This window comes from Chiloscyllium plagiosum, unplaced genomic scaffold (assembly GCF_037043375.1).
Source record: "Chiloscyllium plagiosum isolate Xiang-an unplaced genomic scaffold, Cpla_swu_hap1 HiC_scaffold_21, whole genome shotgun sequence".
NCBI classification, from domain to species: domain Eukaryota; kingdom Metazoa; phylum Chordata; class Chondrichthyes; order Orectolobiformes; family Hemiscylliidae; genus Chiloscyllium; species Chiloscyllium plagiosum.
The window spans coordinates 45,710,281-45,737,418 of NW_028270159.1; the positions used below are offsets into that span (position 1 = coordinate 45,710,281).

Sequence of the window (27,138 nt, forward strand, 5' to 3'; positions counted from 1 at the left end):
ATCCACTTAAATTACAGCTAATCATTTAATCCTTAACATTCAGTTTAAGCTCATTTTGAATAGTTATTTCAAAATAAGATAAAAATGTCCTTTAGGATCTGATTTAAATAAACACACGAATTATTATCATTTTTTTCCTGGTATTCCATGATTGAATATCTCAATCAGGTTTTTTCACAGCCACAGTATTGAAATGGTGTTCAAAGTTACAAATGACAATCCATATGATTAAAAAAAAAATACCTGTCCACATCCTTCTAGGCGCTTCTTTAGTCTTTGATATGGTTAACCACACAATTTTCCTTCAACACCCCTCTACTAGTGTCTAGCTGAGTAGGATATAATGCGTATGTCTGCTTTCATTATCTATATAGCTGCAGCCAGCACTGGCTTCCAGCTCTCTTTAGTTTCTTGTCTACATTTTGTTCTTCAGTGATTTCAGTTTCCACACGTGCTGACTACACTCAAATTGACTTCACCACTACCTCTCTCTGCTCCTCTGCTGATTCTAAGTCACCACCTTGTCTGTCCAACATTAAATAAGCTATTGTCTTTGGACCCTACTAAAAACTTAATTCTTTAGCCACTAGTTCCATTTACACAAACATGAATTAGGGGCAGAAGCAGGCCATTCAATTTCTCAATCCTGGTCCGCCATTCAATAAGATTATGGTTAATCCATTTGTATTTTGAATTTCAGGTAGAGAATTACAGACCTCCTTTATCCCCTGGTTGAAAAGATAACTTCCGCCTAATCTTTTCAACAATCAATTTAAATCATTCCCTCCCCCTAGGAAACTGACTAAAAGTAAATCAGACTGTTTGCAAACTTGGGGTATTCTGCCAATGGCTCTATAAATTCAAGTTCTTTGTTGTTGAACAAATTGCTCTTATATATAAAAAATATATTAACTTTAACTGCAAAAATCAATAATTAGAAATTCATTAGCAAAGCTCAGGTCCCAGGATACTCCATTCAGGTTATGCATTTTCAATGTCGCCATTTACTGTGTCAGCAAGATTTACTTGACTTGCAGCTGGACACAATTCCAAGTAAAACATGCTGCAAACAGCAAGGTGTCTTGCCAAATCCAGCAAAGGATTGCTGAGGTTGCTATCTGTATGTCAGAATAAAGTGGCACATTTATTACAAAAAGCTGAACTTCTACAACAGTCAACTATGTTTAACTATGGACACATGGATATTCAGTGAACAGAAATTCATTTTCAGTCCCTCAGATCTTTGCAAATGAAGGCACAGCTTGCAAATCAAAACTGGGCCCTTCTAGGCTGTATGATTACTGGACAAACACAGGTTTATGCTTTAGATCCTAGTTTGTGCCGCATCATTAATATTTCACTGCTGTAGTTGCAGTCACATGCTGCATCACACTCCTGTTTTTTTAAAAAAGTTCATTCATGGGACATGGGCATCACCTTTTGGGCCAGCATTAGTTGTCCGTCTGCAGTAGCCCTTGAGAAGGTGGTAGTTAGCTGTCTTCTTGAGTGGACTCAGTCTGTACGCTGTAAGTAGATCTACAATGCTGAATCTGTATCATCCCAATTCCAAATTTTCACAATGGGCAGCAAACATCAGCAGAATTGATGTGCACAATCTAAACATTGCCCTCACTGTGCGCCTGCCCACCATGTCCACTTTCTAACAGCATTCAGCAGAGTTCCTTACTTATCCAGGGGCATTGAGGTCAATTATAGTACTCCTAAAATGATATCAGCAAACTCAGCAGATATTAGGAAGAAGACTCGAAACTGATGTCTTCTCAACTCATCAGAAAGAAACTGGCATTGACTTAAAACTGGAGTGTTTCAATAGAGTCAGAATTTCGGAGATGAGGAAGAGATAACTGATTTGAAGACATCACCCAGTTTTGTCTTGCATGGACAAAGTTAATTAAGGAAGTTGGACGTGTTAATCCCTCCAGACCAGTGCAATGTACATCTATAATGGTTTTGCATCTGGAAACAGAGCTCAAGTATTAAACTAAAAAACGTTCTATATTAAACTATTTCAGGTTTTCAATCTACTTGTAAGTGAACACAGCTGATTGGAGATAATATCATGTGAACTGAGTACACTTCGTAAACAGAGCAGTATTCACCTTGAACGGATCATAGAAAAGAGAGAGCGAAGCACAAGTTAAACAACAAGATTAAGAGAACTGCACATCAACCATGAAATTTGGGATAATAAAAGACTTGGTTTGTTATCTTGTTAAATAACACTGTCAACAGCACATACCACAGGGCCTGCCCTGAAACCCCCGACAACTATAAGCTAGATGTGTGTGGTTGCAAGTGGACTTGCAAAGTTCCTGGTAATCAACATACCACTCTCTCTCCAGACAAAAGCAAACAGATTCTGCTTTGAGAAAGAGGGCTTAACCAGTACTGCAGGAGGTGGTACAGATGTAAATCAGCAGCTTGCACTGTGTCAGACTGCAAACACTCCATGGGTCTGAAAAAAGACAGATGGGATTCATGAGAAATTGACTGCTCCATAATAGCAGCCAACAGCTCCCTGTTGCTCACAATGAGCAGCACCTTTTACAGCAACATCCCATACAATGTGCTTCAGGACAGGACAAACCCAATAGTGCCTGGACTGGAGTAGCAACCTAACGGGTTTAGATTAATTTAATTATTTGGACAATGTACAACTCGAGATAATGCCGGCACTTTCAGAGACAGTACAGTTGCCTGAATATACTTGTTTTTCACCAAAACACTAAACTGCATACAATTCAGCTTTCTTATCTGGGCTTTATCAATGAAGCTACTGTCTGTTGAGTGTATAATGTCTTTTTAAACATTGGACTCGGTGCCGTCATCAAGGCCTAAGGTACGATCTGCAACGGAGGTAAAGGCACAACGGAGACAAGGTGTTTGGTATGCTTGCCTTTACTGGTCACAGCATTGAGCAGAGAAGTTGGGAGGTCTTGTTGTGTCTGTATAGGACATTAGTTAGGCCACTTTTTAAATATTGTGTACAATTTTGGTCTCCCTCCTATTGGAAAGACGTTGTGAAACTTGAAAGGGTTCAGAAAAGATTTACTAGGATGTTGCCAGGGTTGGAGAGTTAGAGCTCTAGGGAGAGGCTGAATAGGCAGGGTCTGTTTTCCTTGGAGCACAGAGGCTGAGGGGTGACTTTATAGAGGTTTATAAAATCATGAGGGGCATGGACAGGTTAAATTGACAAGGTCTTTTCCCTGGGGTGGGGGAGTCCAGAACTAGAGGGCACAGCTTTTAGGGTGAGAGGGGGAAGTGGTGGAGACTGGTACAGTTATAACATTTAAAAGGCATCCGGATGAGTACATGAGTAGGAAGAGTTTAGAGGGATATGGGCCAAGTGCTGACAAATGGCAGATTAATTTAGGTATCTGGTCAGCATGGACAAGTTGGACCAAAGGGTCTGTTTCCATGCTGTACATCTTTTATTTTAGATTCCCTACAGTGTGGAAACAGGCCCTTCGGCCCAACAAGTCCACACCGACCCTCGGAAGAGTTACCCACCTCCCTCTGACTCATGCACCTAACAATTATGGACAATTTAGCCAATTCACCTGACCTGCACATCTTTGGAATGTGGGAGGAAACCGGAACACCTGGAGGAAACCCTCACGGACACGGGGAGAATGTGCAAATTCAACACAGTCGCCCAAGGCTGGAATTGAACCTGGGACCCTGGCGCTGTGAGGCAGCAGTGCTAACCACTGAGTCACCGTGCTGCCTCTATGACTCTGACACTGCTGGCTCCTCCAGAGACATTCAGACCCATCAGATGTATGCTTTTTCATGAGCTGGCAATAAAGAAAACCACCTGGGAAGTATATTTTCCCACTACTATAATACTATCTCTGGGATCTCTAAAAGATATATCCTTGGCCCTCTCCTCTACCTAATCTGCATGCAGCCCTTTGGCAATTTCATCCAAAAACACGGTGACTTCATCTGAAAATAAGAAACACGCAGCCCTATCTTTTCACGATATCTCAATCCTCAATCACCTCAAAATTGTCAAGTGTTTGGCATCAGTATTGACTGAGCAGCAACTTTGTCCAATTAAGTAATAGAAACACCAAAGTCCAACCCCTAATGCTGACTTTGTTTACTCAGCATTGACTCAAACCCTCTCCCTGATGATGACCTGAAATACAAATCAGATTGTCTGCAACCTTTGCATCATATATTCAATCCCTAGCCAGCAAAGTATGTTTAGAAAGTGGTGGGAGAGATATATGGAAACCTTAAATTTGTAAGTAAATATAAACATGTAATTTATAAACAGAGGCACCAAGTACAAAAGCAACCAAGTTGTGGTAGACCTTTGTAAAAACCTTGGTTTGGCCTCAACTGGAATATGGTAAAAACAAGGTAAAAACAATGACTGCAGATGCTGGAAACCAGATTCTGGATCAGTGGTGCTGGAAGAGCACAGCAATTCAGGCAGCATCCGAGGACAGGCAAAATCGACGTTTCGGGCAAAAGCCCTTCATCAGGAATAAAGCATTCAATTATGGACACCACACTTTCAGAAGGATACATCAGCTTTGGGGAGAAGCACAGAAAAGGTTTTCAAGAAAGACTTCAGGGATGAGGGACTTCGCTATGTTGAAAAAGTCGAGGTTGTTCATCTCATATAACAGCAGATTTCATAGGGGTGTTCAAAATCATGGGTCAGATTAAATGGAGAGCAATTGTGGAAGGGTAAAAAACTAAAGGACAGGGATTGGCAGAAGAACCAGTGACAAAGAAAAACTAGTTTTTTTTTTGTACAGAGGATGGTTAGAATTTGGAATGCAGTGCCTGAGTATGTTTTGGAGGCAGACGATATCATGGATACAAAAGCCACTTGAATAAGCAAATGAAGAGAAACATGCAGTCTCTGGACAAAGGATGCGGGAGTGGGATTAGCTGAACTGTATCTCGTTTTCTCACACAGAGCTAGCACAAATAAGACTGGATGAATAGCCTCCCTTTTTGCTGAAATGCATGATTCATTTCTGTCCACTTATCCATTCTATAACCATGCACCAACTATTTCCACCAACAACACTGTGCTGCTCTCTCCTGCCTCAGCTCATCTGTCTCCCTCAATTTCTGTAACACCTACAGTGGTCCAAAATATCAGAACTCTTCAGGTTGTCCTTTTTAAAATCACTCCATCATAATGGTCCTGTCTTCAACTTCCATGGTCCTAATGACTAATATTTTTTTCCTGAAGCTGCTCCCTTGTCTGTTAGCTGCTCTTTAAAAACTACCTCTTTGGCTATTTTTTGTGTAATCTGACCTGGTAATACCTTCTATGGCTTGGTGAAAAATTATGTTTGACAAAGCTCCAGTGAAGCACATTAAAAGGGGCACATTAAATTTCAGCAGTCCTTGATAGTACAAGTCGCTCTGACAATAGACAATACACAATAGGTGTAGGAGTATGCCATTTGGCCCTTCGAGCCAGCACCACCATTCATTATGATCATGGCTGATCAGCCACAATCAGTATCCTGTTCCTGTGTTATCCCCATAACCCTTGAATCCACTATCTTGAAGAGCTCTATCCATCCCTTTCTTGAAAGTATCCAGAAATTTGGCTCTACTGCCTTCTGGAGCACAGTATTCCATACACCCACCACTCTCTGGGTGAAGAAGATTCTCCTCAACTCTGTTCTCAATGGCCTACCCCTTATTTTTAAATTGCGTCCTCTGCTTCTGGAGTCACCCATCAGCAAAACATGCTTCCTGCCTTCAGTGTGTCCAATCCTTTAATATGTCTCAATCAGATCCCTTCTCATCCTTCAAAACTCAAGTGCATACCACCCAGTCACTCCAATCTGTCAACATCTGATAGTCCCGCCATTCCAGGAATTGACCTCGTGAACTACGCTGCACTCCCTCAAAAGCCAGAATGTTCTTCCTCAAATTTGGAGACCAAAACTGCACACAATACTCCAGGTACGGTCTCACCAGTGCCCTGTACAGCTTTGGTGCAGGATCAGCAAACTGTTTCACATTCTAAACTAGGAACCTTCCTAGCTTTTATCCTCACCTGAGATCCATTTGGTCCATGAGCTGAGTTAGGTTTTGTGGGTGCTTAGTCTATCTGGAGTGTGTTCCAAGTGATAACAACACAGAGGAGGGCCTCCTGGATATGAATTCCATGCCACGTTCAGAACCAACGGAACCACTGTGATGTCTCGCTCCCATATAGAAATAATTGTCTCCCTTCCCCTCAAAGCTCCTCTGGAGCAATGCAGATCAGTCTCAGAGTATGAAAGCAAAATGGCTTTTTAGTTACTGATGACATCCTGCACAAGATCCCCATCTCATTTACTTTATCATGGCCAGGTCACTTCCTTGGCATTTCCCCAATCCTCCCTCTATATTTTATTCTCCCTGGGGATTCACCATGAGAAAACACCTATGCTTCTGCAACATTTTTCATGAATCCCAGATTCCAAAGCTCTTGACATCCAGTTAAGCATTAGTAACTGTTGTAATAAAGGAAATATAGTGGCTAATTCATATATAACATCCCATAAACAACAATGTGATAACGGTAAAATAATTTGCTTTTACTGCTGAGCAGCTAGTCCGGGGAGAAGTGTTCACATTTTTGGATCATTGGAATCTCATCTGGGGTAGAAGTGACCTGTGTAAGAAGGAGGAATTGCACTAGTATTGGATGGGGACTAATATACTGGCGGGAGAATTGCTGGAGCTGCTCAGGTGGATTTAAACTAGTAAGTTGGTGGGTGGTTTGGAGCCTGGGAGACAGTGAGGGCAGAGATAAATTTGAGACTGGTACAGTTGGGAAAAGGAGCAAGTCAAATAGTTAGGCAGACAGGAACAAAGCAGAGTATGAGGTAGGACTGATAAATTAAGTTGCACTTATTTCAATGCAAGAGGCCTAACAGGTAAGGCAGATAAACTCAGGTCATGGGTGGGATCATGGGACTAGGATATCATAGCAATTACAGAGACCTGGCTCAGGGAGGAATAAGACTGGCAGCTTAATGTTCCAGGGTATAGATGCTATAGGAAGGACAGAAAGGGGGGCAAGAGAGGAGAGGGAGTGGTGTTTTTGATTACAGATAACATTACGGCTGCACTTAGTGAGGATATTCCTGGGAATAAGTGCAGGGAAGTTATTTGGAGAAAACTAAGAAATAAGAAAGGGACCAACAGAGTGCCACAAGGATCAGTGCTGGGTCCTTTCATCATTTATATAAATGATTTGGATGTATGGTTAGTAAGTTTGCAGAAGACACCAAAATTGGAGTTGTAGTGGACAGCGAAGAAAGTTCTCTCAGAGGAAAGCAGGATCTTGATCAGATGGGCTGAGAAGTGGCAGATAGAGTTTAATTTAGATAAATGGTTGGTGCTACAGTTTGGAAAGGCAAATCAGGGCAGAACTAATACACTTAATGGCAAGGTCCAGGGGAGTGTTGCTGAACAAAGAGAAAACTTGGAGTGCAAGTTCACAGTTCTGTGGTATTGCAGGAAACATTTAACATTGCATGATGGGAAAAAATTGGTCAAACTCTCGAGTTATAATTCAGTAAGTTAAAAGGACCATGGCTACAGGTCAGAACAGCTCTCAGGACCAGGCTGAATGTAAATAAATTCCTTAAGTTTGATAAAACTTCAGTAATCTTCTTAATGGCTCTTATATATTTCGAACTGCCTAAACAAAACGTCTGTATAACAGATACAGAGTTATGGAATGACGCAAATAATTAATTTTTTTTTTAGGACTTAGGTTCAGTGTTACAGATGATGTACATTCCATGATCATCTGTAAATTAATCAGCATATTTTAAAGTATACAATGTACACATTTCTTTTGTAAAGGTGCGAAACATGGAATAGGAACCCTCCTGTCCTCAAGTTTCAGCCAACTTGCTGCAATATTTTTAATAAAAGCTGATAATTGTCAGTTCAATTGATTCTTTTTCGAGTACTGTTGATTTCTTTTGCTCACACAGATTGCTGCTAATTAAACTCCATTTCGACAGTTCCTTGAAAGTGGAGTCGTAGGTAGATAGGAAAGTGAAGGTGGCATTTGGTATGCTTGCATTTATTGGTCAGTACATTGAGAATAAGAGTTGAGAGGTCATGTTTCAGCTGCACAGGAGTTTGGTTAGGCCACTTTTGGAATACTGTGTGCAAATCTGGTCTCCCTGCTACAGAAAGTTTGTTGTGAAACTTGAAAGGGTTAAGAAAGATTTACAAGGATGTTGCTAGAGTAGAAAGGTTTGTCTTATAAGGGGATTTTGAGTAGGCTGGGACTGTTTTTGCTGGAGCGTCAGAATCTGAGGGGTGACCTTACAGAGGTTTATAACATCATGAGCAACATGGATAGGGTGAATAGCCAAGGTCTTTGCCCTGGGGCAGGGAAGTCCAAATCTAGATGGCACAGGTTTAAGGTGAGAGGAGAAAGAACTTAAGGGGCAACATTTTCATGTAGAGGGTGGTGCGTGTATGGAATGAGCTGCCAGAGGAAATGGTAGAGGCTTGTACAATAACAATATTTAAAAGGCATCTGGATGGGTATATGAATAGAAAGGGCTTGGAGGGGTATGGGCCAGGTGCTGGCAAGTCGGACTAGGTTAATTTAGGTTGGCATGGACAAGTTGGACTGAAGGGCCTGTTTCCGAGCTGTACAACTCTATAACTCTGAGTCTACTGATGTTAGTTGAGGGTTACATTTTAATCATGCAGGACACCAGATTGAACTTCTCTACTCTTTTTTGGAATAGTGCTCGAGACTCATTTAAGTTGACTTGAGTAGACTGACTGAGCTTCACAGTCTCTCCTGGCATCCCCACCAGTGCAGTACTCCCACAGTACAGCTGAGTCAGATAATAAATCAAGATTATGTATTTATAAACTCCTGACAAAAACAAGAGCACTACCACACAGCCACGTTCACAGGAACGTTCTGTCATGATGACTCACAACCCAGTTCCTGTTGCCCTGCATTCACGAATTGCCTGCATGCTGTTGTTGGGTAGCTCTGTTTAATTAATCCAGCCATTGAGAATTTTGCGTGAAAGGCCTAGTCTGTCACTATGGAGACAAAATGACCTCTACAAATGTTTGCATTGTGTGTGGTCTATCCATTCGAATGTGCAGTACCTTCATTTTTTTGTTGTGCAGCCAGTGTCTTAAAGACACTCTTGCGTGGCCAACATGATACCATGATTTATCATGATTCTAATACCTGAAACTGGTCAATACCAAACAGAAGGAAAATCAACTAAGGCACTGGAACCACACAAAATTTGACACAGCTACATCATGAGATATTATGGCAAACGATTGATGTAGTTTTCAAATGAGTGTCTTAAAAGATGAAAGTGAAGCAGTATTGTTTAGGGATGAAATGTCAGAATTATGGCCTTGATGGCTGAAGAAAAGGCAGAGCAATTAAAATCAGAGATGTTATGGGCAGCACGGTGGCACAGTGGTTAGCACTGCTGCCTCACAGCGCCAGAGACCCGGGTTCAATTCCTGCCTCAGGTGACTGACTGTGTGGAGTTTGCACATTCTCCCCGTGTCTGTGTGGGTTTCCTCCGGGTGTTCCGGTTTCCTCCCACAGTCCAAAAAAACTGTGCAGGTCAGGTGAATTGGCCATGCTAAATTGCCCGTAGTGTTAGGCAAAGGGGCAAATGTAGGTGAATGGGTCTGGGTGGGTTGCGCTTCGCCGGGTCGGTGTGGACTTGTTGGGCCGAAGGGCCTGTTTCCACGCTAAGTAATCTATCTAGAGATACTCAAGAGGTCGGAATTGGAGGATCACAGAGATCGAAGATGACTGTGGGGCTAATGGTGATTAAACAGATAGGGAACAAACGAAGCCACGGAAAGACTTTTAAACAAATTTTAAAATTGAGACAACACCAAACTGGGAGCCAGTAAATGCACATTAGGATATATAAGAAACACCTTACCTTAACTTTGACGTAAGTTAAGCTGGGGGTAGGTGGATGATGTAAGGAATAGTACAATCGATCTCTTTCCCCCAACCCACACTCCTCCCTGCTGATTTATTTGTGGCTTCACTTGCCTGCCTTCCTGTGATTCACCTATTAGACTTCTCTTCTGCATCAGTCTAATGTAAGACGATGAGTGGTGGGAAAGTAATTAAGCTTCGGAGATTTTTGAAGTTAGGTAAGATGACTGAGCTTGAAAGCAGGTTGTGAAATGCAAATTAAAACTTCCTTGTGACTAGATGCACTTCCACAACAGTTCCAGAACCTTCTGTGGCTGTGTGTTAACAGATATTCATCTATAATATTTTATGCCATTTTAAAAACAAAACTGAGACAGTAGTGTCACAGTCAGATCTTCAGATATCTTATCCGACCCATACGGTAGGTGCTAAGGAAGCATATTCCAATTCAGACACATGTTCAACCAGATACAAAGAAACAGGATAGGTTTGTTCCTACCTCTCGAAGTTTAGGGGAGACCACCTTTCCATTGCATTTGCTGAGGTGAGCAAATTTGGGCACCTAAATGTGAGTCACAGAGTCATGCAGAAGTACAGAAAGGAAACAGTCCATGTTGACCAGATATCCTAAACTAATCTAGTTCCATTTGCCAGCACTTGGCCCATATCCCTCTATTCATATTCCCATCCAGATGCCTTTAAATGTTGTAATTGTACCAGCCTCTACCACTTCCTCTAGCAGCTCATTCCATACAAGCACCACTGTCTGGTTGAAAACGTTGCCCCTTAGGTCCTTTTTAAATTTTTCCCCTCTCACCCTAAACGTATTCCCTTAAGTTTTGGACTCCCCACTCAGGGGAAACGACTGTCTCCAGAGAAAACAGTCCCAGCCTATTCAGCCTCACCCTATAGCTCAAATTCTCCAACCCAGGCAACATCCTAGTAAATCTTTTCAGAACCCATTCAAGTTTCACAATATCCTTCCAATAGGAGACCAGAGTTGCACACAATATTCCTAAAGTGGCCTAACCAATATCCTCTACAGCTGCAACATGACCTTCCAACGCCTATACGTAATGCTCTGTCCAATAAAGGAAAGCATACCAAATGCCTTCTTCACTATCCCATCTACCTTTGAACCTGCACTCCAAGGTCTCTTTGTTCAGCAGCACTCTCAGGACCTTACCATTAAGTGTATAAGTCCTTACTGTATTTATGTTTACAAAATGCAGCACCTCACATTTATCTAAATTAAACTCCATCTGTCATTCCTCAGCCCAGTGGGCCATTTGATCAAGATTCTGTTGTACTCTGAAGTAACCTTATTTGCTGTTCACTACACCTTCAAATTTGGTGTAATCTGCAAACTTACTAATTATACCTTCTAAGTTCACATCCTAATCATTTATACAAATTTATACAAATGATGAAAAGCAATGGACCCAGCATCAATCCTCGTGGCACACCACTGGGCACAGGCCTCCACCACCCTCTGTCTTCCATCTTCAAGCCAGTTCAGTACTCAGATGGCTAGTTCTCCCTGTATTTCATGTGATCTAACCAGGCTAGTATGAGGAACCTTGTTGAATGCCTTACTGAAGTCCATACAGATCACGTCCACCACTCTACCCTCATCAATACTCTTCGTTGTTGCTTCAAAAAAATTCAATCAAGATGGTGACATGATTTCCCACACACAAAACCATGTTTACTATCTCTAATCAGTCCTCACCTTTCCGAATACATGCAAATCCTATCCCTCAGGATTCCCTCCAACAACTTTCCAACCACGGCTATCAGACTCACTGGTCTATAGTTCCCTGGCTTTTCCTTACCACCTTCCTTAAATAGTGGCGCCATATTAGTCAACTTCCAGTCTTCCGGCACCTCACCTATGACTATCGATGATACAAATATCTCTGCAAGGGGCCCGGCAATCACTTCCCTCGCTTCCCACAGAGTTCTAGGGTACACCTGATCAGGTCCTGGGGATTTATCCACTTTTATGTCTTTTAAGAATTGCAAGGTTGTTAAATCTGAAGTGATTGCTACTTCAGTCGATTACTATAGTCCACTCCTGGTAAATTAAAACCAATTAATTTGAGTTCAAATTGATCTTTAATAAAATCATTATGTTCCAGCTGTAATTTGAATTAATGTATTGTTAAAGTGACAATATGATTTTATATTATTAGAAGTCTATACCATTTATCATCACTACATAGTCATAGAGATGTACAGCAAGGAAACAGACCTTTCAGTCCAACTCGTCCATGCTGACCAGATATCCCAACCTAATCTAGTCCCATTTGCCAGCACTTGGCCTACATCCCTCGAAACCCTTCCTATTCATATACCCACCCAGATGCCTTTTAAATATTGTAATTGTACCAGCCTCCACCACTTCCTCCGGCAGCTCATTCCATACACGCATCACCCTCTGTGTAAAAACGTTGCCTCTTAGGTCCCTTTTATATCTTTCCCCTCTCACCCTAAACCTATGCCCTCTAGTTCTGGACTCTCCCACCCCAGGGAAAAAAACCTTGTCTGTTTATCCTATCCATATCCCTCAGGCCCAGCCTATTCAGCCTCTCCGTATAGTTCAAATTCTCCAACCCTGGCAACATCCTTGTAAATCTTTTCTGAACCCTTTCAAGTTTCACAACATCCTTCCGATAGGAAGGAGACCAGGCTTGCACGCAACATTCCAACAGTGGCCTAACCAATGTCCTGGACAGCTGCAACATGACCTCCCAACTCCTAAACTCAATGCTCTGACCAATAAAGGAAAGCATACCAAACACCTTCTTCACTATCCTATCTACCTGCGACTCCACTTTCAAGGAGCAATGAACCTGCACTCCAAGGTCTCTTCGTTCAGCAACACTCCCTAGGACCTTACCATTAAGTGTACAAGTCCTGCTCTGATTTGCTTTTCCAAAATGCAACACCTCACATTTATCTAAATTAAACTTCATCTGCCACTCCTTAACCCATTGGCCCATCTGATCAAGATCAGATTAGATTTTGACATCATCACAAAACAAAAATAGGTGGGAAGCAAGTTGTCAGGGTGATATAAAGATTCTGCAGAGGGATATAGACAGGTTAAGTGAGTAGGCAAAAACCTGGCAGATGGAATGTAATGGAAAGGGTTAGATACTTCGACGAAAGAATAGGAGAGTTGGATGTTATTTAAATAAAGAAAGACTGCAGAAAGCTTTCTGCAGTCTGAGAGACTTTATTCATGAATCACAAAATGCTAGCATCCAAGTTCAGGCAAATGGAATGCTAGTCTTCATTTAAATTTACACACTCTTGCTAAAACTAGACAGGGTATGAATCAGGCCACAGTGGAAATACTGCAAACAGTTTTGAGTATCTTAAAGGAAAGATCTACTGCCATTGGAAGATATAGGAGCAACATTAGGCAATTTTGCCCATTGAGACTGATTCACCACTTGGTCATGGCTGATATGTTTCTCAAAACCATTCCCTTGCCTTTTCCCCTATAACCCTTGATTCCCTTACTAATCAAGAACCTATCTATCTCTGTCTTAAATAAACTTAGTAACTTAGCCACAACAGCCTTCTACAGTAATGAATTACTCAGACTGAAGAAATTTCTCCTCATCTCAGTTCTAAAGGGTTGTCCCTTCAGTCTGAGGCTGTGCCCTTATGTCCTCGTCTCTCCACTCAGCTAATTTTCTATTCATACCAGTACGTTGTCCCTAACACCATGGGCTTTACTTATTTAGCAATCTCCTGAGTGGTACCTTGACAAAGGGGTTCTAAAATCCAAATAGGTCACATCCAATGGCTCTCCCTTATCCAATTTTTACATTAACTCCTTCAAGAATTCTAACAAATTTGTCAGACACAACTCAACCCTTAATGAAGTCATGCTGACTCAATTATCATGCGCTTCCAAGTTCTCTGCAATCTTCATCATGGATTCTAAAATCTCACGAACATCCAAGGTCAGGCTAACTGGCCTATAATTTCTCGTCTTCTTCCCTTCTAAAACAGTGGTGTTACATTAGCTATTTTTCAGTCCTCTGGGCCCTCTCTGGATCCAGTCATTTCTGAAAGATCACCACCAATGCTTTCACAATCTCCTTTGCCATCTCCTTCAAAACGTCAACGCAAAGGAGTTCAGCAGCAGTTCAAGAAGGTAGTCCCCTCCCACTCCACCAAGGACATGCAGGTCCTTGGACTCCTCCATCGCCAGACCATAGCAACACGATGGCTAGAGGAAGAGCGCCTCATCTTCCGCCTAGGAACCCTCCAACCACAAGGGATGAACTCAGATTTCTCCTGTTTCCTTATTTCCCCTCCCCCCACATTGTCTCAGTCCCAACCCTCGAACTCAGCACCACCTTCCTAACCTGCAATCTTCTTCCTGACTTCTCCGCCCCACCCCCACTCCGGCCTATCACCCTCACCTTGACCTCTTTCCACCTATAGCATTTCCAATGCCCCTCTCCCAAGTCCCTCCTCCCTACCTTTTATCTTAGCCTGCTGGACACACTTTCCTCATTCCTGAAGAAGGGCTCATGCCCGAAACATCGATTCTCCTGCTCCTTGGATGCTGCCTGACCTGCTGCGCTTTTCCAGCAACACATTTTCAGCTCTGATCTCCAGCATCTGTAGTCCTCACTTTCTCCTGATGGATACTACACTCAGCTATGCCCCTAACACTCATAAAATTCTAGTATGTTACTGGTGCCTTCCACTTTGAAGACTGACATAAGGTATTGATTCAGTTCCTCTGCCAATTCTTTGTTCACCTTGCTGCTTCTCCAGCCCCATTTTCTAGTGGTCCAATGTCCACTCTTGCTGCTGTCTTATCTTTTATACATCTAAAAAATATCTCACAATCTTCTTTCATATTACCAGCTAGCTTACCCTCATATTTCGTCTTCTACCCTTTACAGCTTTTTGTTTAGGGTATTCCCCACTGGTTTTTAAAGGCTTCCCAATTCTCTGGTATCCATCCCACCAAACTTCACCACATTGTACACTTTTTCGTTGCGCTTATGCTGTCCCTGACATCCCTTGACAGCCATGGTCACCTAATCCTTACCTTTTTATGTTTCTTCGACTACAGGATGAATTTCTGTGGTGCCTGCCGAATTACATCCAGAAATTCCTGCTATTGTTGCTAAACCACATTCCCTGTTAGGTGTATTTTAATGGTAACTCTTTTATACAATTGATAGTATAGCCAAATGGCCAAACCTACCTTTTTGAGTGGTGTTACAAACCCCAGCCATAGAATCCAATCCCTCTATCCCACTCTATGATACTATTGGTGGCATTGACATCACACTTGCCTGACGTGAGCTACCAACCAACACCGTCACCATCACCAGAAACATTTAACCTACTGTAACATCAACTGTCTCAGCCCTGCCTCAGCTCGTCTGCTAAAACCATCATTCACAAACTTCTTAAATTTGACTCAATTATTCAAATAATCTCATGGTAATCTTCCACCTGGCACCCTTATTAACTTCAGCTTATCAAAAACTCTGTTGCCCATATCCTAACGTGCACAGAGTCCCACTTACAGACTCCCCGTATCAACTTTAAGATTCTCATCCTCGTTTCAAGTCTCTCCATGGCTTTGCTGTTTCCTCTCTCGATCTCCTTTAGTCCCACAATTCTGAGTTCAGAGATCCTCCAGTTCTGATCGCCTGAGCATCCCTGATTTTAATCACCTTTCCTTTTCTTCAGCTCTGAAGGGTGTAATTGCTGAATTTCTATCCCTAAACAATTCGACTTCTCTTTCTTGTTTTAAGACACTGGTTTTAAAACTGCATCGATCATCTGTCCTAACATCTCATTATATAACTCCATGTCAAACTTTGGTTGATAATACTCTTATGAGATGTCCTGGGGTCTTTTGCATTAAAGTAACTCTGACAATGATAACAGCTTGCATTTATATACTTTGCTTCTTCCAAAAAAAACCTGCCAAATGACTGAAAACGTTTGAGGACAAATATAACGCCCACCTCATTACACAATTAACTCTAATTAATATGGTATGGACCGCATTGGGTGGAATGAGCAATTTGTTAGATTGCAGCACAGTAGCTTAATCAATGGCTTAAAAACTGAGGTATTGACAAAAAATGTAACATTGATTAGCTGCTACGTAGCACTGGCGGTTTTAGAAACATTTTTAAAAAGTGATAATGCATAAAAATATCCCCAATTCATTTTAAAGCCAATTAATCATTATGTATCCTACAGCCACCAGAACAAGATCAGTGAACCTGCAGACAACCCTAATGTCTCCACATCATCCTGTTATTAATCAGCAGGCAATCTAAGGCAGGTCACAAGTGATTCACCAAATTCATGAATAAGCTCTTGCCCTTGGCAAGGCTGTCACAGATGCAGCCAATTTCCACTGCCCACAGAAGACAGAAGGTACTTTGACAATTAAACCGGGGTTCATCAGAGCAGCCTTAATTGGCATAATGGAATTTCTGTAGCACCTTTTACATCTCAAAGTGCTTTTCAACTAATTATGCGCTTCTGAATTGCAGTCACTAATGTTGCACAGGGAAACACCGGCAGCCAAATTTCACACTACAAGGTTCCATTAAAAGCAATGGAATATATGGCCAGATAATGTTTAACTGCTCTATTTGGCCAGGAGTGGAGTCGGGGGGGGGGGGGGGGGGGAGAAAGAGTGGGAGTTGGGGAGTGAGAGAGACTGTCAGGGTAGGCAAAAGTTAGGACTGCAGCTGCTGGAGATTAGAGTTGAGAGTGTGATGCTGGAAAAGCACAGCAGGTCAGGCAGCCTCCAAGGAGCAGGAAAATCTACATTTTGGGCAAAAGCCCTTTATCAGGAATGAATCAGGAGTGAGAGATTGTCAGGGTACTGGGGAACTCTTACTACAAATCAAAATACTGCAAATGGTGGAAATCTGATATCCTGAAAAACAGAAAATGCTGGAGCAATTCAGCAGGTCCAACATCTTCTATGGAGACAGAAACAGCAATGTTCATTTCCAGACGTTTCGTCACCCTACTAGGTAACATCTTCAGTGGGCCTCCGGGCGAAGCATTGCTGATGATTCCTGCTTTCTATTTATATGTTTGGATTTCTTTAATAGAAAGCAGAAATCAACAGAAATGCTTCACCTGGGGGCCTGCTGAAGATGTTACCCAGTAGGGTAACGAAACATCTGGAAATAAACCTTCCTGCTCAGCGAGCAAACCTACATACAGAACCTCAACCTGAGCTACAAATCTTCTCAAAATTCGCTAAGAGACAGAAACAGTTAATGTTTGAAATTTGAGTTGGCATTTTTCAGAATGTTGAGTAATTTTATGGGAATCTGCAACATCCACCTAAACTTTAAGTGGCAGCTTTAGTTGAGTATGTAATGCAGAAGGCCTTTAAGAGTTGGTTTTGTCCATTTCAGCTGTCTTGTTGGTGCCATTCTAAAATCAATATCTGGAGGAGAACTGCAATTTTGATTGACAGCTAAAAACAAAGAGAACGCAGCATGATGTAATCAGACACTGGCAATGAACATGTAAATCTATATTTGAAGCAAGTGAGGCTTTCAGAATAAAGCTCATATTTTTAGCTTTATTCTGAAAAAGTGCCTTTAACTGCAGCAGTTCTTTTTCTGCTGATAGCACTCCTTTGGACTCAGAGCAGTACTGGATCTGCATTACTGTACTAAAAAGCCAGATCTGTCAGTAAAGATAAAGTGGCATAGTCCCAGAGGACCAATTGGGTTGATCTCTCATTATAGAGAGATGACTGGTGGTGGGTTAACCTGAGAGTCACCACATTTTAGGCAAGGGAAGAGGTTCAGAAAGATTCCTTCAATGATGACTTTAGCTTGAATTGACGTTATTCTGCATCACAAACCAGTCATCCAGCCAACTGCGCTAGATATGTCAGTACTATGGTAAACACACTTGTTCTTGTATTTCTGAGGCAATTATAGTGATGGTAAGTTGTAGTAATTGACAGTTAGCTCTCAAATGGTGCTATAAATGGAAACATATGACTTGATCTTGGCCATGGAATGGCAATAGAGCCCCACATTCTTGTGGATTTGTACATTTATCTCTGTATCCTGTAGCATGCAACTGCATTTCCTTGCTTCTTAGGATTCCAGGCTTTTGCAAATATTCTTTATAGAATAAATACAGCAACAAGAAATATAAAATAGGGCACCACTTCTTCAGGATTCCTTATTTAATATAAAGAAATATTCCAAATGACTCAAAATCATCAGATTCTGCAGTCATTTCATTGTTGACTTCTGTGCAAAGCACATCTGTCCTCCCCATTTCTTCACACATCACACAAATTCAGATGCACAAACCAGACAGATGTGTCGCAATGCAAGCTATGATGATGATGTGGGTAGCTTGTTAGTTCTCCTCTCGACTGTTCTATTTTCCCCCGGTCTTATACCCCCAAAGCATCGGATTGTGCAATTGGCTTTTAAGATTGTTAATATACTAAATTCAAACAGGATTGGAATTTGGTATTTTTCAGGGTATAATTTATACTGATTGGCCTAATTCAAATCTGTTTTGTTGTTTCCAGTCGCTGGAGTACCTGTTACATTGTATCTTATTGAGAACACTTGGTGCTGTCAGGTAGTTTTTGCTAGTTTTTAACTTTCTTAAAGGTACAGTATACCCACATCTTGATAACAAAGTACACAGCATAACACTGTTACTAGCGGCGATCATTTACTGGAGAAAGTCACAATATAAATGATCTGACAGTAATTGCACCATTAGATAGATGTTATTTACTTTGCTGTTAATTATGAGATATCACTGTACAAATGGGATCTATGTATACAGAGCTCAGTGTTACAATAATTACTTAGAAGTACATTGGCCATGAAGTGCCTTGCAGATATTGAATGTGTGAAAGGTGTTACAGTGATGTAAATTCATCCTTTTGTCCTTCCTCTTTCAACATCTTATCCAAAACAGTGCATCAGGTCACGAACATATCAACCTAGATTAGGTGCCCAAGTGTCTGGAGTGCAGTTTGAATTTCCAACCTTCATGATTCACGCCAGATGCCAGAATGCCATGCTGAAGTGCAGCAACACTGAATTGCTCCTTGGTTTCCAGTTTGTGGGAAGCAAGGTATTAAAGTGAGCAATTAATGTAATTTTAGACTTGCATTTATACAGAACTTACCTTTATTTAGATATTTCATCCCAAAGTTTTCAACAGTCAATGAAGAACCTTTTTAAGTATAATTGCAGTTGTTATTTAAGGAAGCAGAAAGGGTCTTATGATATAGTGGACTGTCCATCCTCCTGGCCCAAAACAAATGGGTTCAAGTCCAAACTGCCCGAGAGGTGTGTCATAACATACCTAAAAAGCTTGATTAAAAAAAAGTTGAAAAGGACACCCAGAGAATATCATTGCTACTCTTTGAATGTAACATGGCATTTTACACCAGATAGGATCTCAGTTTTCTGTCTCATCTAAAGGTGGCACCTCCAAGAGTACAGCATTTATTTACTACTGCATTTAAAAGGCCTGTTGGGATTCCTGTGGTTCTGGTTGCCTTGTTTAAGGAAGAATAATTGTCATAGAGGGTGGAGATAGATTCACCAAATTGATTCATTGGATGGTGGGACTTTCCAATATTAGGAAAGACTGAAGAGATTGGGCCTGCATCTTTGGAATTTAGAAGAATAAGTGGTAAATTCATAGAAATGCACAAAATTCTTAAAAAGCATAGATGCAGAAAGGATACTGCCACCTAGTCATAGGATCTAGAATCACGTAAATTATCTCAAAATAAGAGGTAGGCCATTGAAGACAGAGCTAAGAAGTACTTTTCTTCACTAAGTGGATGGTGAATCTTTAGTATTGTCTACTCCAGAGGAAGCTCAAAAATTGAATGCATTCAAGACAGCACTCAATATATTTCTGGATACAAATGACATGAAGGAATATAGGAAGTGGCAGTGAGGTGGATGATCAACTGTAACCTAATTGAATAGTGGAGCAGGGTTGATGAACTGAATGGACTACCCTTGTTCCTGTATTAAATTGCACATTATTTCGCTTTGTTAAATATTGAAAACAGCATTCAATACCCCATTGAAAGGTACAATATTAAGCTAATGCTTGAGCTTTAGAGGAATGATTCTAGACAATAAGTAATTCTTTGAATACAAGTATGGACAGGGCACATTAGAAACGTGTTTATTTCGGTCAGGGTATGAGAGGGAAAAAGAGTTTGTAAGTGGTCTCTCTGAACAGGTGAGTCAAAATAATGGGTTTCACCTGCCTCTATCTTCTAACTTTGGCAGGTTTTCATTACATTAAAGGCAATATCAACGCAAGCTGTTGTTGCTAACCTACATCATGACTGTTGAGATACAGCCAGTATCCTCATTGGCTCAAATACTTATAGGCAGGTTTGCATTGCAGCAAGAGTACATAAACTGGCATATTATTAATCATTCCAAACAAAAAAAGCCCTGATATCTGGTCCATTATTCCTGCATTTGAACAATCTACAATCTACATCACCAAAAATCTAAATTAAAGTGACAACTTGCAATTATGCAAAAACATTCCAGGATAAACTCCATCAAACCCCAGGAGTGGAAGGACTGGGTACAGAGCACTCGACTCTAAACTCTCAGCACGTTAACTGTAATTAATTTTGATGTACAATAAATGGAACACTGCAAATACTAGCTGATCTCTTCACCAATTCTCCAAACTGTACTCCTGTTGTTTCTCTGTAATTGAAATTCTTTTATGGCAAGGGATGCTTTGGTTATTTCATAGAAAAGGAGATATTCTCTAGGTAGGGAGAATTTTGGTTTGTCTTAGTTATAGCAATACAGAAATGTGGCTTAGGGATGGACAGGACTGCTAGCCTAATGTTCCAGGATACAAATGTTAAAGGAAGGACAGAAAGGGAAGCAACAGAGGAGGGGGGGGGGGGGGGGGGGCGTTTTTGATAAGGGATAGCATTACAATTTTACCTCAGGAAGATATTCCCAGAAATACATATACATCCAGGAAGTTATTTGGGTGGAACTCAGAAATAAGAAAGGGATGAATCACCTTATTGGGATTGTATTATAGACCCCCTAATAGTCAGAGGGAAATTGAGAAACAAATTTGTAAGGAGATCTCGATTATCTGTAAAAATAATAGGGTGGTTTTGGTTAGGGATTTTAACCTTCCATCCATAGATTGGGACTGCCATAGTGTAAAAGGTTTAGATGGAGAGGAATTTGTTAAGTGTGTACAAGACAATTTTCTGATTCAGTATGTGGATATATTTACTAGAGAAGGTGCAAAACTTGACCTACACTTGGGAAATAAGGCAGGGCAGGTGACTGAGGTGTCAGTGGGGGAGCACTATGGGGCCAGCGACGATAATCTTATTAGTTGTAAAATAGTGATGGAAAAGGATAGACCAGATCTAAAAGTTGAAGTACTAAATTGGAGAAAGGCTAATTTTGACGGTATTAGGCAAGAACTTTCAAAAGCTGATTGGGCGCTGATGTTTGCAGGTAAAGGGATGGCTGGAAAATGGAAGTCCAGAGTCCAGAGAAAGTACATTCCTGTTAGGGTGAAAGGAAAGGCTGGTAGGTACAGGGAATGCTGGATGACTAAAGAAATTGAGGGCTTGATTAAGAAAAAGGAAACATATGTCAGGTATAGACAAGATAGATTGAGTGAATCCTTAGAAGAGCATAAAGGTGGTAGGAGTATACTTAAGAGAGAAATCAGGAGGGCAAAAAGGGGACATGAGATAGCTTTGGCAAATAGAGTTAAGGAGGATCCAAAGGGTTTTTACAAATACATTAAGAACAAAAGGGTAACCAGGAAGAGAATAGGGCCCCTCAAAGATCAGCCCTTGTGTGGAGCCGCAGGAGATGGGACAGATACTCAATGAGAATTTTTCATCGGTGTTTACTGTGGAAAAGGACATGGAAGATATAGAATGTAGGGAAATAGATGGTCACATCTTGAAAAATGTCCATATTACACAAGAGGAAGTGCTGGTTGTCTTGAATTGCATAAAAGTGGATAAATTCTCAAGACCTGATCAGGTGTACCCAAGAACTCTGTGAGAAGCTAGAGAGGTGATTGCTGGGCTGCTTACTGAGATATTTATATCATCGATAGTCACAGGTGAGGTGCCGGAAGACTGAAGGTTAGCTAACGTGGTGCCACTGTTTAAGAAAGGTGGTAAAGACAAGCCAAGGAACTATAGACCAGTGAGTCTGATGTCAGTGGTGGGCAAGTTGTTGGAGGGAATCCGGAGGGACAGGATGTACATATATTTGGAAAGACAAGGACTGATTAGGATAGTCAACATGGCTTTATGCGTGGGAAATCATGTCTCACAAACTTGACGGAGTTTTTTTTTGAAGTAACAAAGAGGATTGATGAGGGCAGAGTAGAAGATGTGATCTATATGGACTTCAATAAGGCGTTTGACAAGGTTCCCGATGGGAGACTGGTGAGCACGGTTAGTTCTCATGGAATACAGGGAGAACTAGCCGCTTGGATACAGAACTGGCTCAAAGGTAGAAGACAGAGGGTGGTAGTGGAGGGTTGCTTTTCAGACTGGAGGCCTGTGACCAGTGAAGTGCCACAAGGATTGGTGCTGGGTCTACTACTTTTTGACATTTATATAAATGATTTGGATGTGAGCAAAAGAGGTATAGTAAGTTTTCTGATGACAGGAAAATTGGAGGTACAATGGACAGCGAAGGAGGTTACCTCAGATTACAACGGGATCTTGATCAGATGGGCCAATGGGTTGAGGAGTGGTAGATGGAGTTTAATTTCGATAAATGTGAGGTGCTGCATTTTGGGAAAGCAAATCTTAGCAGGACTTATACACTTAATGGTACGGTCCTAGGGAGTGTTGCTGAACAAAGAGACCTTGGAGTGCAGGTTCATAGCTCCTTGGAAGTAGAGTTGCAAGTAGGTAGGATAGTGAAGGTGGCGTTTGGTATGCTTTCCTTTATTGGTCAGAGTATTGAGTACAGGAGTTGGGAGGTCATGTTGTGGCTGTACAGGACATTGGTTAGGCCACTGTTGGCATATTGCATCGGAAGGATGTTGTGAAACTTGAAAGGGTTCAGAAAAGATTTACAAGGTTCTTGCCAGGGTTGGAGGATTTGAGCTATAGGGAGAGGTTGAATAGGCTGGGGCTGTTTTCCCTGGAGCATTGGAGGCTATGGGGTGACCTTATAGAGGTTTATAGAGGGATATGGGCCAGGTGGTGGCAGGTGGGACTAGATTGGGTTGGGATATCTGGTCGGCATGGAGGGGTTGGACTGAAGGGTCTGTTTCCAGGCTGTACATCTCTATGACTCACATTTTGTTTAGTCATCTCAATGTTTAACAGCTCCAGTCATAAAAATGGATTTCCAATTCTATACTGAGGAAGAGATTTATGGACTTATGTCACAGATGTTAGTAAGGGCATTAGTAACTTGAAAGTATGTGTCATTATACATAGTTTCTTAATTTACAAGGGCCAGGAAATTACGATGTTAATGTTGTTCAAGGAAGATATGATTTCTTCATGCTTGTTCTTGGATGAGGTGGTTCAGTTTGGATATTTTAAAATACTTGGGAAAATGAATCCCTGAAGAAAGGTGTTGCAGATATAGAGAGTTCACTATAATTGCCAATGTATCACAACAATGTATCTTTGAAGTTATCAAACTGAATGGACAAAACAAGCAGCTGATTTCCACCCAACTTGTTAGTGAGAGAATATTGCAGTAAAACAAAATTATTCTGCTGGTAATAAATAATGTGACAAAATTACAGCAAACAAAATTCAACAAACAATATTCCAAAATATAACAAACATTTTGCAGTGGAAGCTTCCCACAGATATTAAACAGGGAGACCAATATACCCAATCTGGAATCACATAGCAGTAATAAGGGAAATGAGTCTGAGAAATTAGGAGACATTTATTGCACTGCACAGAAAGCATTGGAATTATAAGAAGTTGTACAGGCTTTGGAGAGGGTACAAAAGAGGTTTACCAGGACATCGTCTGGATTGGAGTGTATTTGCCAAAAGGAGAATTTGGACAAACTTAGATGTTCTCGGTACAGGTTAGAAGCTGAAAGGCGACCTGATAGAAGTATATAAAATTATGGGAGACATGGATAGGGTGGATAGTCAGAGTCTTTTTTCCAGGGTGGAAATGTCAAATACTAGAGGGCATAGATTTAAGGTGAGAGGGGAAAAGTTTAAAAGAGATGCATTAGCAAAGTTTTCTTTTTATGCAGAGGATAGTAGGCGCCTGGAACGCACTGCTAGGGGAGATGACAGAAGCACAAATAATAGTAAAGTTTAGCAGGCACTTAGATAGATGAACAGGCATTGAGTAGAGGAATACAAATCATGCGCAGGCAGATGGGATTAGTTTAGAATGCCATGATGTCGGCACAGACATGGTGGGCTATAGGGCCGGTTCCTCTGCTGTACTGTTCAATGTTCAATACATGAGTCATCAATGTGTCAGTACTGCTTAGGACTCACACAGTGTATTGCAGAAACTGAATCAGCACTGTGCAGGAGTCATACTGCAGCACCAGAGTCCCAGCACTACAATAGTCATACAGTACATGGTAAAAACAATGACTGCAGATGCTGGAAACCAGATTCTGGATTAGTGGTGCTGGAAGACCACAGCAGTTCAGGCAGCATCCAAGGAGCTTCGAAATCGACGTTTCGGGCAAAACCACTAATCCAGAATCATACAGTACATGCCCAGAGGGTATTAGTATTGTACATAATTGAGTGCATTGCAGAACAGTAAAACTGCATTTTGTAATAGAACCGCAGATTGAAACTGAAAGGTAGCTTTTGAGAAAAAAAATGACAAACATAGGAAACAGGTGTAGCCTATATGACTGCTTGAGTCTACGTTAGTGTTGAATATAATCAAATCTGATTTTCAGCTTCAATTCCATTTTTGCACCCTCTCTCCTTAGGCCCAAAGACGTTAAAAATCCAATTATCCCAGCATTGACCATACTCAACAATGCAATAGCCAACATTCTCAGGAAATGAAGTCTAAGGGCTGAGAGATTTCTTTATTCAAAGGGTTGGTATTACAACTGCAAATGCTCGACACCCTATAGAATCATTGAATCCCTACAGTGTGGAAGCAGGCCAGTCATCCCATTAAGTCCACACAAACCCTCTGAAGAGCATCTGAAACCAGACCCACCAAACCCCCCATCCTAACCCTGCATTTCCCATGGTCAATCCACTTAGCCAACAAATCCATGGACACTATGGGCAGTTTAGCATGGCCAATCCACCTAACCTGCACGTCTTTGGACTGTAGGAAGAAACTGGAGCATCCAAAGGAAACCCATGCAGAATGTGCAAATTCCACACAGGCAGTTGCCTGAGGATGGAATCAAGCTAGAGTCCCAGGCACTGTGAGGCAGCAATGCTAACCACTGAGCCACTGTGTTTAAGATTTCCCATCTTGGGGAGATCAATAGTAACCATCTGTTATATCTGATTTAAATTCAAATTAATCAATTACTCCATAAGCATCTGTGTGCTTTGAGTGTGGTTGAAGATGCCCGCCAATCTCATCTATATCCCATGCCTCCGCCATCAAACCCCACCTCTCCAACCGTAACAAGGGCAGAACCGCCCCCTCCCCACCCCCTCCCCTCCTCACTTTCCACCCTCCCAACCTTCAGATTAACCATATCATCTGCCGACATTTCCGCCACCTCCAAACGGACCCCACCACCAGGGATATATTTCCCTCCCCACCCCTTTCTGCAAAGACCGTTCCCTCCGTGACTACCTGGTCAGGTCCACGCTCTCCAACAATCCACCCTCCCTTCCTGGCACCATCCCCTGCCACTGCAGAAATTGTAAAACCTGCGCCCACACCTCCTCCCTCAACACCATCCAAGGCCTCAAAGGAGCCTTCCACATCCATTAAAGTTTCACTTGCATATCTACCAATGTCATTTGTTGTATCCGTTGCTCCTGATGCAGTCTCCTTTAGATTGGGGAGACTGGACGCCTCCTAGCAGAGCGCTTCAGGGAACATCTCTAGGACACCCGCACCAATCAATCACACCATCCTGTGGCCCAACATTTCAACTACCCCTCCCATTCTGCCAAGGACATGCAGGCCCTGGGCCTCCCCCCATCGCCGCTCCCTCACCAAGCGATGCCTGGAGGAAGAACGCCTCATCTTCCACCTCGGAACACTTCAACCCCAGGGCATCAATGTGGACTTCACCAGTTTCCTCATTTCCTCTCCCCCCCACCTTACCTCAGTTCCCACCTTCCAGCTCAGCATCATCCCCATGACCTGTCCTATCTGCCAATCTCCCTTCTCACCTATCCACTCCACCCTCCCCTCTGACCTTCACCTCCATCCCCACCCCCATTCACCTATTGTACTCTTTGCTACCTTCCCCCAGCCCCACCCATTTATCTCTCCACCCTGGAGGCTTCCTGCCTCTATTCCTGATGAAGGGCCTTTGCCCAAAATGTCAATTTTCCTGCTCCTTGGATGTTGCCTGACCTGCTGTGCTTTTCCAGCACCACTCAAATCTAAACTCATTTAGGTCAGGCTTATCCAACAGTCGGCCCACAGGCTACCGTATCTCGCTTCACTCTCCCACCAAAGGCTCTTATCTGAGCCATTGCTTAAAATACAGATCAGCATAACTCAAAAATTTAGAAAGAAACTGCTCCTCAAATCAGAGGCTGGTTCACTCCTGCATTTACTTCAGTGAGGTTCACAAGTGAGAGACTGGCTGGGTAGTTGTATGAGTGACCAGAAGGGCTACGAGGGCCAGTGACTGAAATGACATCGCCAATCAAGGAAACCTAAACACATAAATGGAAAGCAGTTCACTAACACCAGTGCTTCACCAGAGGCTCACTGATGATGTTACCTAGTATTGTGACAAAACATCTAAAAATGAATTTTTCAGCTCAGCGAGCAAACTTACATACAGGAGAAAGATTACAGACTGAAAGGCAACCTATTCCAACTCACACTTCCATGTGAATTAGACATAGAAAATGTTGGAGAAATTCAGCCAGTCCAGTAGCATCTGTGGAAATGGAAACAGAGTCAATATTTC

At 41.9% G+C, this 27,138-nt stretch overlaps 1 protein-coding gene across 1 annotated transcript in view; it reads right to left on the reverse strand.

Moving 5' to 3' along the window:
* LOC122564748 (neural proliferation differentiation and control protein 1-like) overlaps positions 1-27,138 on the reverse strand; it is a 212,601-nt gene that overhangs the window by 24,064 nt on the left and 161,399 nt on the right. The gene's annotated exons all lie outside the window — the stretch shown is intronic.